Source organism: Protopterus annectens, chromosome 10.part0, assembly GCF_019279795.1.
Source record: "Protopterus annectens isolate FY-2018-M chromosome 10.part0, PAN1.0, whole genome shotgun sequence".
Classification (NCBI taxonomy): Eukaryota; Metazoa; Chordata; order Ceratodontiformes; family Protopteridae; genus Protopterus; species Protopterus annectens.
Window position 1 is genome coordinate 1,787,764,279 of NC_056744.1, and position 11,067 is coordinate 1,787,775,345.

Genomic DNA, 11,067 nt, shown 5'->3' on the forward strand with positions numbered 1-11,067 from the left:
TGAGTTAATCTCTATTATGCTGCACAATTTGAAAGGTAAATTCTCATTTTTCTACTTTTCTGTTGCATTCCTGGGTCATGACTGAAAAAGGTGCACTAGGGATGAACCCATTACCAAAGGTAAATGGACATGTGCACTTATTTCTTCCCTAATGCCTCCTACCCACTATAACTCTTTGTTTTCTTTTTTAGCTACAGTTCTTTGGCTTCTCCTCTCTTGCTCTCCCTGGTTTCCCCATCTTCCTTCTCCTGTTCTATTACTGCTCTTGTTATGTCTTCTTCATGCCTAAGCCACTCCTAGTCTCCTTTTTCATATTCTTCATATTTTTATACATTTGTTAAACTAATGTGCCGCTGGGCAGAACTGTTCATTATCGGGGGCAACCTGGGAACATTATCTGGTTAAGTGACTTGCTTATAGTAAGTAAGCAAGTGAAAATTATATTAATAAATAAAGATGCAAGTCGGAGGATGAAATGCATGGAGGTAGAAGTGTTAGAATATGGAAAAATGAAAACAAAACACTAATCTCTGAGTGCACCATTTGTCTGTTCATTTCCAGTATTAGATCAGTTGTTCTATGTACATATTACAGAGGGGAGGGACCAATTGTCTAGGCAAAGCTGTAAGTGGCAAAGTTTGAGGTAGTGAACACCTTGCACATAAGGAGCGTAGGATGGCTCCCTTCCATCTCTTCTGCTAAGGGAATGGGATGTGCCCCCCAGTAGTAAAGTGTGAGGTAGGGAACACCTTGTACATAAGGAGCGTAGGATGGCTCCCTTCCTTCTATTCTGCTAAGGGAATCAGATATACCCCCAGTAGTAAAGTTTGAGGTAGGGAACACCTTGCACATAAGGAGCGCAGGATGGCTCCCTTCCTTCTATTCTGCTAAGGGAATCAGATATACCCCCTGTAGTAAAGTTTGAGGTAGGGAACACCTTGCACATAAGGAGTGCAGGATGGCTCCCTTCCTTGTATTCTGCTAAGGGAATCAGATATACCCCCTGTAGTAAAGTCTGAGGTAGGGAACACCTTGCACATAAGGAGCGTAGGATGGCTCCCTTCCTTCTATTCTGCTAAGGGAATGGGATGTGCCCCCCTGTAGTAAAGTCTGAGGTAGGGGACACCTTGCACATAAGGAGCGCAGGATGGCTCCCTTCCTTGTATTCTGCTAAGGGAATCAGATATACCCCCTGTAGTAAAGTCTGAGGTAGGGAACACCTTGCACATAAGGAGCGCAGGATGGCTCCCTTCCTTGTATTCTGCTAAGGGAATCAGATATACCCCCTGTAGTAAAGTCTGAGGTAGGGAACACCTTGCACATAAGGAGTGTAGGATGGCTCCCTTCCTTCTATTCTGCTAAGGGAATCGGATGTGCCCCCAGTAGTAAAGTCTGAGGTAGGGAACACCTTGCACATAAGGAGCGTAGGATGGCTCCCTTCCTTCTCTTCTGCTAAGGGAATGGGATGTGCCCCCCAGTAGTAAAGTCTGAGGTAGGGAACACCTTGCACATAAGGAGCGTAGGATGGCTCCCTTCCTTGTATTCTGCTAAGGGAATCAGATATACCCCCAGTAGTAAAGTCGGAGGTAGGGAACACCTTGCACATAAGGAGTGCAGGATGGCTCCCTTCCTTGTATTCTGCTAAGGGAATCAGATATACCCCCAGTAGTAAAGTCGGAGGTAGGGAACACCTTGCACATAAGGAGCGTAGGATGGCTCCCTTCCTTCTCTTCTGCTATGGGAATCAGATATACCCCCTGTAGTAAAGTCTGAGGTAGGGAACACCTTCCACATAAGACGCATAGGATGGCTCCCTTCCTTCTCTTCTGCTAAGGGAATGTGATGTGTCCCCCAGAATAAGCTGGAAGCCATAGATTCCCATGGATTTTTTTTTCAAACATAAGACTTTACCTGAACATGCTTGGCCCACAGGCGTAGAATGAAAAATCATAGGTTCTTACCTGGGACTTCTGGTATCTTCTTCTCCAGTGTGACATTTCCTAAGTTCTCTTCTGTACCTCCATTGGTACAGATGTATGTAAACAGGCATCCATTCCACAGGGATGTTATTCAGCCTTTCAGGTCACTCACATCTGCTGTACAGTAGGCATTGCTCTAAAGGCAGATGTGTGTACCCAGCTAATCCATGAATATTACAATCCGCCCTATAATACTGCACTATTCTGACAACAGTCACATTTATTTCTTATCCTTCCTTTTAACAATCAGTTAATTCCTCCGTCAACTCCCTAACACCTTTTCAACCTTAGCATCAAGTAAGCCTTCTAATAAACTGTATTTATAGAAATCACGTGTTTATACAGACACCTGCATTATATACGCAGAGCAACCATTTGATACCACAGAGTTATTATATACACAGAACCACTATTTGATACCACAGAGTTATTTATTTATTTATTTACATTTGTTTACCAGGAAAGTCTGACTGGCCATGGATCCCATTTTACAGTGGAGGCCCAGGGAGAAAAGCTCCACAAAGATTAGTACAGGAAATACAGTAAATACAATACACATGTTAATAAAGTACAGCACAGAGTCAAAATGTTAATAAGGTACAGTTTCAAGGCCAAGAAAGGTGCAAAAAGTAAATATACTATAAGGAGCGCAGTGTGTTACAATACACAATACAGTTGAAAGGACATTGTGTTCAGTCATTTGGTTACATTCATCAGTGGCTAGTGCAGTAACCACACATTGATTGAGAGCGTGGAAAGGAGCTGTTGCAAGCTTTCATAGAACATTAAAGTATGATACAATCTAATTAAGTGAAGCTACCCAGGTCAGAACAATTACATAACCAAGAACTATGTAAATGGGACTGGAGCAGTTCTTTTAAATTATTTTTGTTTTCAGTGGTCCTAATATCTACAGGGATGGTATTCCATGCTTTTGTAACAGAAATGGAAAACAAGGAGTCCCCAGAGCTATTGTTGCTTTTGTTATTATATACCCAGAGCTACCATATGATACCACAGAGTTATTATACACGAAGAGTCACCATTTAATACCACAGAGTTATTATATACCCAGAGCCGCCATATGATACCACAGAGTTATTATACACACAGAGCCACCATTTAATACTACAGAGTTATTATATACCCAGAGCCACCATTTGATACCACAGTATGCAGAGCAGACATTTGATACCACAGAGTTATTATATACACAGAGCCACCATATGATACGAAAGAGTTATTATATACACAGAGCCACCATTTGATACCACAGAGTTATTATATATGCAGAGCCACCATTTGAGACCACAGCAGACAGAGCCACCATTTGATACCACAAAGCTGTTATATATGCAGAGCTGCCATATCATACCAGGAGAATTGTTTGTTAATGATTATGGTACAACAGAACAGTCATTGCTATTTTACAACTTACTCATATGCTGTTTATTTTATCCTGCCTTTTTTATAATGATTGTTCCGTTCTAAGAATCTCTATTCTCTGTACACCAAGACACTGAATGGTGATATTGTTTGTCTAACATGTATATTTTCCTCTAATTTGTGTAGCTATCTAACTTATCTGTCTTTTCCTAAGTTAAGTGTTCGAATTTATCTCTCCTTTTCTAAGTTATCTCTACTGTTCTGGCCTCTGGCCTGAGTCATGACTGAAAAAGAGTCGGTTCACTCATTCGGTTAATAAATGAAATAATCAAATAAATAAACTAATCTGAGCGATTATTTTGGGGAATTTGTAATTTTTGTGTTCCTGGAGCCCAGCCACCATGCAATGGAATCTCATTTATCCCACTTGTACCCATAAACTGGGACTAGACTCAGCTTGGCCACTAGGAAACCACTTGGGAAGGCAGCATCTAGGTAAAGGCTGCACCGATATCTGAGTAATGACCCGTCTGACTACTGTAGCAGTACTCATGTGGGACTAGTAGACACCCCTTCTGGTACCTCATTTTGAAGGCAAGGCTTCCATGTTTATAGAGACAAAAAATACCCTACCACAGACAGGACTATGTAGCCGGTTTGTTACATTATCAGAGACTGACAAAAAGGTGTGAAAATGAAAGGGATGATTGTGGCATACATAGGTAAATAATTCTGAGATGTCTATAGGTACCATCCTACTGAGGTACCTTATGTCTACATTCCTCAATAGTGACTTTGTAAGGTTTGCTGTACTCTGACTTGAATATGTGCTAGGGCTGCGCAGGTTGCCTACATGGCTATAGTCATGTGCCATGAAATTAAGTGTCATAGGCTATTACAGCTGGACATGTAAGTGTCTACACCTCAGTAATGACCATACTGATATCTCAGTAATGACCAATCTGACCACTACAGTAGTACTCATGAGAAACAGACGATGAGGAGGATGGATGTTAGGAGAAAGGCTGACTATGTACAATTTTATACAACATTATTTATGCTAAAGTCTGCTGTGAGTCAGGTCATCTGGGGAAGAGACTAGGGTATCCTGCTGAGACTGGTACCTGTTCATGCCTTTGACCTAAACTGCATGTTCCCGTGATAATATTATATTCATGAAGAGTCCTATCTGCTGACAGTTTGTGCAGGAGATCTTAATTTATCTTGCTTACTTTTTACAGAAGTTTCTTGAGTTACATACATGCCTTTACTGACTTCAAGAAAGACTGATTTATTTATTTTAACTCATTTTTTTATTAAATCACTTGTTAAATGGATAAGTGAACAGATTCAAATAGACCCTTTTCGCCATGAGCTGGGATCACATACAAAACACAGTGCTAAATACAGTAAATTAGAGATGAAACACATACAGTGTTGTTAGCAATGTATGTACTTCTTAGGCTGTTGATCTGTGCAAATCCTAAGAAGCCTAGTCTTGCATTCCCATGGTAATTATTAGCCCTTATATTTTGCAATATGAATATCCAAAGACGATCAGTATATGTTGACATAGTTACATGTTCCTGTATTCCATGGAGGCCAGTGGTGCTAAACCAGGTGTGAATTTGTGGATACTAATCCATTTATCTAAACTACATTTGAACAGAGTAAGAGAAATACTCTGCTTTATGTGAAATGCAATATTATTACCTAGGAGTGGTATTCTCTGTGATACATACCTATCCCTCCAGAATGTTCTATTAATTTTGCAAAAAGGTTTAGGTCCCTCAGGCAGGTATTGATGACACCACTGGACTTGCTAATTTGCAATAGGTCTGACAAAATAGGGTCTTTTGAGGGTCCATATGTAAGGCAGAGGTTGCCCCTCAATAGCCTGTATGATGTCAAGGAGAGAGACCAGTCTTTGACATAGTCCTACATACCCAAGAACACCTAACAGATTATTATAGTAATTACTAAACACAGAAAGCAAGTACACATGGCCTAATTATCTAACATGGGTGCAGTCTGTTAGTATTATATCTGTATAAGTCCTGCTATTATATTAGAAACTTGTCCTACACAAAGCATGAGGCTAGAGTATGCTAGGATTGAAACAGGAAACAGTAGGACTAAGGGAGTCAAGAGAGTCATCAGTTGCATATACTTTTGTAGGGGATGCTAGATTCAAGTGGAAAGCTGAACGTACAGAAATCTGAGCAGGGCTTAGACATGTACAAGTATGGAGATCCAGATTTGGCACTAGCAATGGTAAAGAATCTGCTGGTGGCATTCAATTTGGGATGTACAAGCACTTAAGAGTTTCGTGAAGATTGTAACAAGTACAGATCCCAGGAATGTGTGGAAACTTCAAGTTACTAAAGCAAAGTAGAACAGTTAACTTTTGCAATAGTCCAACGGTTGTAGAAAGGTGATACTGTTTGTTAAGGAAGATGAGAATCATATGGAAAACTTTATTAGTTAAGACTTTAGTGTTTAAGAAATTCTTTGAAGAATAGACACGGGCGCCAAAGTGTAGGGCCTATTATTTTGTGAGAAAAATGCACCTCCAGCTTTTCAGTGTAGATGTTTTGCTTCTAGACTATGGCCCAAATTACCCAGGTTCAGGTATCAGCTTGGGTGATGGAGGATGTATATTAGGAGGGATGAGCATGAATAGCAAATGAGAGATGGCTGGGGAGGGATAAGTATGAGCAGCCAATAGGATATGACTAGAGGTTGATGACCAACCAATGGGAGATGGCTGGGAAGAGATGAGAGTGAGCAGGCAATACTGGCTTGTCCATACTGAAGGCAGGAAGGAAGGAAGGGATGAAGCTGGTAAAGTCTTTTAGTAAGGAATGCAACAAGTACTGCTGTTCCTACAACAGAGACACTTGGATAGCACCAACTTACCAAGAAGTACACAGCCTTTCAGCTGAGTATCACAGACATCTCAGAGGTGTGGAACTGTGAACCCACACTGGCTTATCATAACAGACATCACACAGCACTGTCCACTGTCTGGCCAACTGGGAAAGTCTTAACATGCAAAAAAAAATCTCACAACCTCTGCCTAGTAATGATTATGATACCTGGCTATCTCCACCTTCTCCAAAGTTTCTATAATACTGTGCTTTATAGGAACAAAAGGGTCAATAAGGTAAGGAGGGTAGATATTTGTAATGGAAGTCACAAAGAGAATATGAATGCATCCTTATCCAATGTCCTCTTGCCACCCTGACTTTGAGGGTTGTAAATTTAGGGCTGGAGTAAGATGTCTTTAATTGGGATGTAACCTTAGAGACACTCAAGACATGTAGATAAAGACAAAGCATGATCACACCAGAGAAATAAGTACTTGAAAGAAGAAAATGTTTCTGTAGGAACTTTGCTTAGGAGAAAGAGACTCAGACTCCTAGGATTGAGGGTTATTTCTGTGTAAGTACCACACAATTTATTCATAAAAGTTTAAAGAAGGCTAAGCAAACAGGGTGAAGAAATCTTGACTTAGTCATAGAGAAATGTCAGAGGGTATTTGCTACCTTCAAAATGTACTAAATGATACACATACAGTATGACAGCTGGTGCACAAATAGCAGGGAATAGGAAACTGAAGAAAAGGGTAAAAGAGAAGGGATGCCAAAACAGACCCTTGAAGAGTAACACAGCGCCATTAAGATTAATCGATTCACATTGTCACACGATTTACAAGACAGAGTCAGTCTTTTGACTATAATCACTTTGTCATTATCCAACTTCATAGGACAACTCTTGCCCCAGGAGGGAAAAACAAGTTAGGCCCATGATGAATTTATGGGCACGTATTCAGTTGTTAAGGTTTGTCTTAAATGAAGTGAGGCTATCACTCTATTTTATATGCAATGAAAGATTATTCCAGAGATGGAGGCAGTACTCAATAAAATGTCAGTCCCTCCAGCATTAATTCTTTATTTGTTGATGGAGATTCAGGTCTGTAGTTTAAGTGGTTGTGGAGGGTTGGGTCCTTAATAGTACACGTAAATCACCACACATGAGACCATAAGAGGAAGGCTATAAAGACAAAATACCAAATCTGTTTTAGTAGAGACTGTACTTAGTCTGATAATCATGTTATTTAGGGATATCAGGGGTATTTCTAGCTGCGTGATATTTTTGGACAGAGACATACTAAAGGGAACATTATGATCTATAACTCACCTGATTGAGACAGTGTACAGAAGAACAGTAAGTTAGTTTTATCGGGATAAGATATATTTTAGTTATTATTTAGGCTAGACTGAAGTATTTCTTGAACTGTGGTGTTCAAAGGGTAGGTAGTTGTCTACAAAGGTGAGGAGATTTCTAACTATAGTATCAGTTCAAAGTGGGGTGCTGTCTATATTCTATGTTGTGGTTTAGATTTGTTTACCAAAAGTAACAATGATGCACATTTCTGCTTTCTATTCAAGCCTGTTTCTGATACACTGCTGATTTTCATGGTTTAGGCATTGCTGTAGTAACATGACATTGGCTGCTGAGGGGGCAACGCCACCCGGGTTGCAATCATAAGCACATTTAGTTAGCCATATGTCTGTGCATTTAGTTATTTGTTTATTTGTTTGCAAGGTGGAGCATTGATCCACAGGGACCTTTTTCAGACCTGGCTGTGGAGCACTTTCTTATTAAGTGACTGAGCAAGCCACATAGTAGTCAAATGGATTCCTAGGGAATCAAACCCAAGACAGCAAAACGTAGGTTGCTAAGTTTTGAACCGTAATCCACTGTGCTAACTACTAGGCAGGTAGTTAACAGTTTAGAGATCTGAGAAGTAGCTATTGATCAGAAAGAGTCCCAGTACTAAGGAACGCCACTGGTCTCCTTTTTGCTTTCTGAGATGGCACCAACTACTTTAACTATGTGGGCTCTATCTCATCAGCCAGTTTCATATCTGTCTTACAACACAAAGGCCTACATTTGCACCTTTTAAGCTCATTTATAATTCCAGTATGGGGAATAATGTCAAAGGTCGTGGCCAGGTCTGGGTATGGCATGCAAACTGCATGGCTACTCTCTGTAGTTTTGGTGACGTTTCTCAAAGAAGCTTACTAAAGTAAGTAGACATGCCCTCCCTGTGACAAAACCTCATATCTGGAGGGTACACTTACATAAGTAAAAGACAAACCAACTAGTAGAGTGTAAGGAAAGAAGTGTTTGTAGAATTAGGACAAGCAGAGACATGAAGGGATGAAGTGAATCTTTTCTCATCTCTGTAAGCGGTGTACCCATAAGTGATTACTTTCTGTACTTCTCTAGGGCTCTACAATATTGTCTCAAAGACAGACTCATTCAGAACAACATAATCAAACCAAATTCATTTATTTATTTATTGCTTTTGTTTACCAGGAAAGTCCAACTGAGCACAAGTCCCATTTTCAACGGAGACCCAGGAAGAAATGTTCCATTTTACAGAATGAATAGAATGTGGTAATACAAGACTTATAGAATAAATGTACATATATACATCAAATAGTAATGATATGACAGCTAATCAAAAATAAGTGTACAGACATAGAATAGTAAATACATGCATACAATAGTAAATAACATACATAGAAATGTAAGGATATGACAGTTAATGAAAACATGACAGTTAAATGAAGAATAAAGTAAAATATTGGTTAAGATCAAGCTTATAAGAGTCTAGTTACTTTCAAATGGAATCAGTAGTAAATAGATGCTGATTAGTAGTGAGTGAAGTAACTATAGGCTGCAAATGGTTACAAATTGGGAAGGAGTACTGAGGAGGTCCAGGTTGGCTGGAGAAATGGAGATAGTAGTGGACAGGGGTAAATGATGGTCAGATAGTTAGAGACTGTGAAGAGCACTTGCACAAGCACCCCATCCCCTAATATTGACCCACTTATCTGGATCTGCAAAATGAACTGTCAGCAAAGTGAACTATTGACAAAATGAACTGCGGTAACATCTGTAGGTTTGGTTAAATCCATGGAAACAAAGAATTTCTGATGCCTAACTTAACAAAACTGCAGTTGTTGAAAATGCATTTAATACAATATCAGTTCCCCTAAAAAAATAAAAAATTAGCAGAAAAATTCAAAATTCAGTTTCTTTGTGTGTGTGTGTGTGTGTGTGTGTGTGTGTGTGTGTGTGTGTGTGTGTGTGTGTGTGTGTGTGTGTGTGTGCGTGTGTGTGTGAAGGTGCATGCCTCACATCCCTTGACAGCTCCTAACGTATATAGAGAGAAACAACAGGAAGTGATTTCTCAAAAACAACACAACTAAGCACAACTGAAGGCACTGAACATGTAAATGCTACTATTAAGGCTATTATCAAAGCAAACACCTTTTCTAATAGCAAAACTATGAAAAGATGTGCTGTTGATAAAATGACCATTCAATAATGTGCATGTCCTATATATACTGAGTATATATATATATATATAAAATATATGTATGTATGTATATATACTTGCCAAGTTTACAGCAGTAATGCTCTGCCAGAATGAAATAGAATCAGCTGGTATCTGTAGTCAGGCAGTGACTTAATTAATGAATCCAGCATTACTCTGACTCTTAGAAAATTTCTAATGGGCTAAGATAGAAAAAATGTCTTAGAAATATGAAAAGGTCATAGTACACTGCTTATTAAAAAAGGTGTATCATTTTTCATGTTTGTTGTTTTTTTATTCTATGAGCTTTTAAGCAAGGTAACACCCTGTAATATTTTTGGACGAGTATCCTAGTTTGCTCTAACCATTTAAAGTAACAGGAAAACATGCTTTCTCAAAAGGTTGGTTTGAGCTGCACTTATAAAACAACTAGGTCTGCTTGTCATATCTACATTTCTACATCTGCCTATTATGTGGCATGCCAGAATACGTAGCCCCCCGACACGTACACATTCTGTAACATCTACAAGTTAGCAGAGTCCTTTGTGAGCCCAAATATGAGGAATAACAACCCTTTTTCTTGTAAAACAGAAATGTTAAAGGCACATCCTGAAGAACAGAGGTTTCTGTTACTAAATTAAGTTGGAAGTATCTTTTTAAACGTTATGAACTTATTTAAATGTTTCAGAAAGGTGTTAGACATTCTTGAAAGATGTAATTCTCTAGATGGAATGTTTTATAACTAAAAAAATGTGAAACAGGATTTACATCCAGTTTAACTAAATCACTGCTTTAATGTAATCATTTACTTTACCATTCCTTTTCAAAGGGTGTATTATAGCCTCTCATTCTTTAAACTGCAGGCCCCCAGGGAATCTATGCCTTCAACAGTCCCATTGTTAACAGTTATAACATTTTCTTTTTAGTACACATACACACGCACACTGTTTCTTCATCATCATTTTACACGTAAAGGCCATAGCGTTAAAGAAATATTTTCCAGAGATGAAGGCCAGTGCTGTGGTTGGGTCTGAGGTGAGTCACAGTCCTGTGGTGAAAAGATGCTGTGGTTGTCAGCCAAAGCCTGTTTGTGCCCAACTTAGCTAGAGAAAACTGACTTGGTCAGATGTATTTCAAAATCTTTTCAAGGATTTTTTGAGTCAAGTAAGTAAATGCTCAGAACTCTAGCCGTTTAAAAAAATAGAGAGCATTCCTACTTATAAGCATGCGTCTTCACTACAGCTAAACTATTTTAAGAAGAACATGAGTTTTAAATCTGTAGATTAGTCTGGCACATTCCTAGTTAGA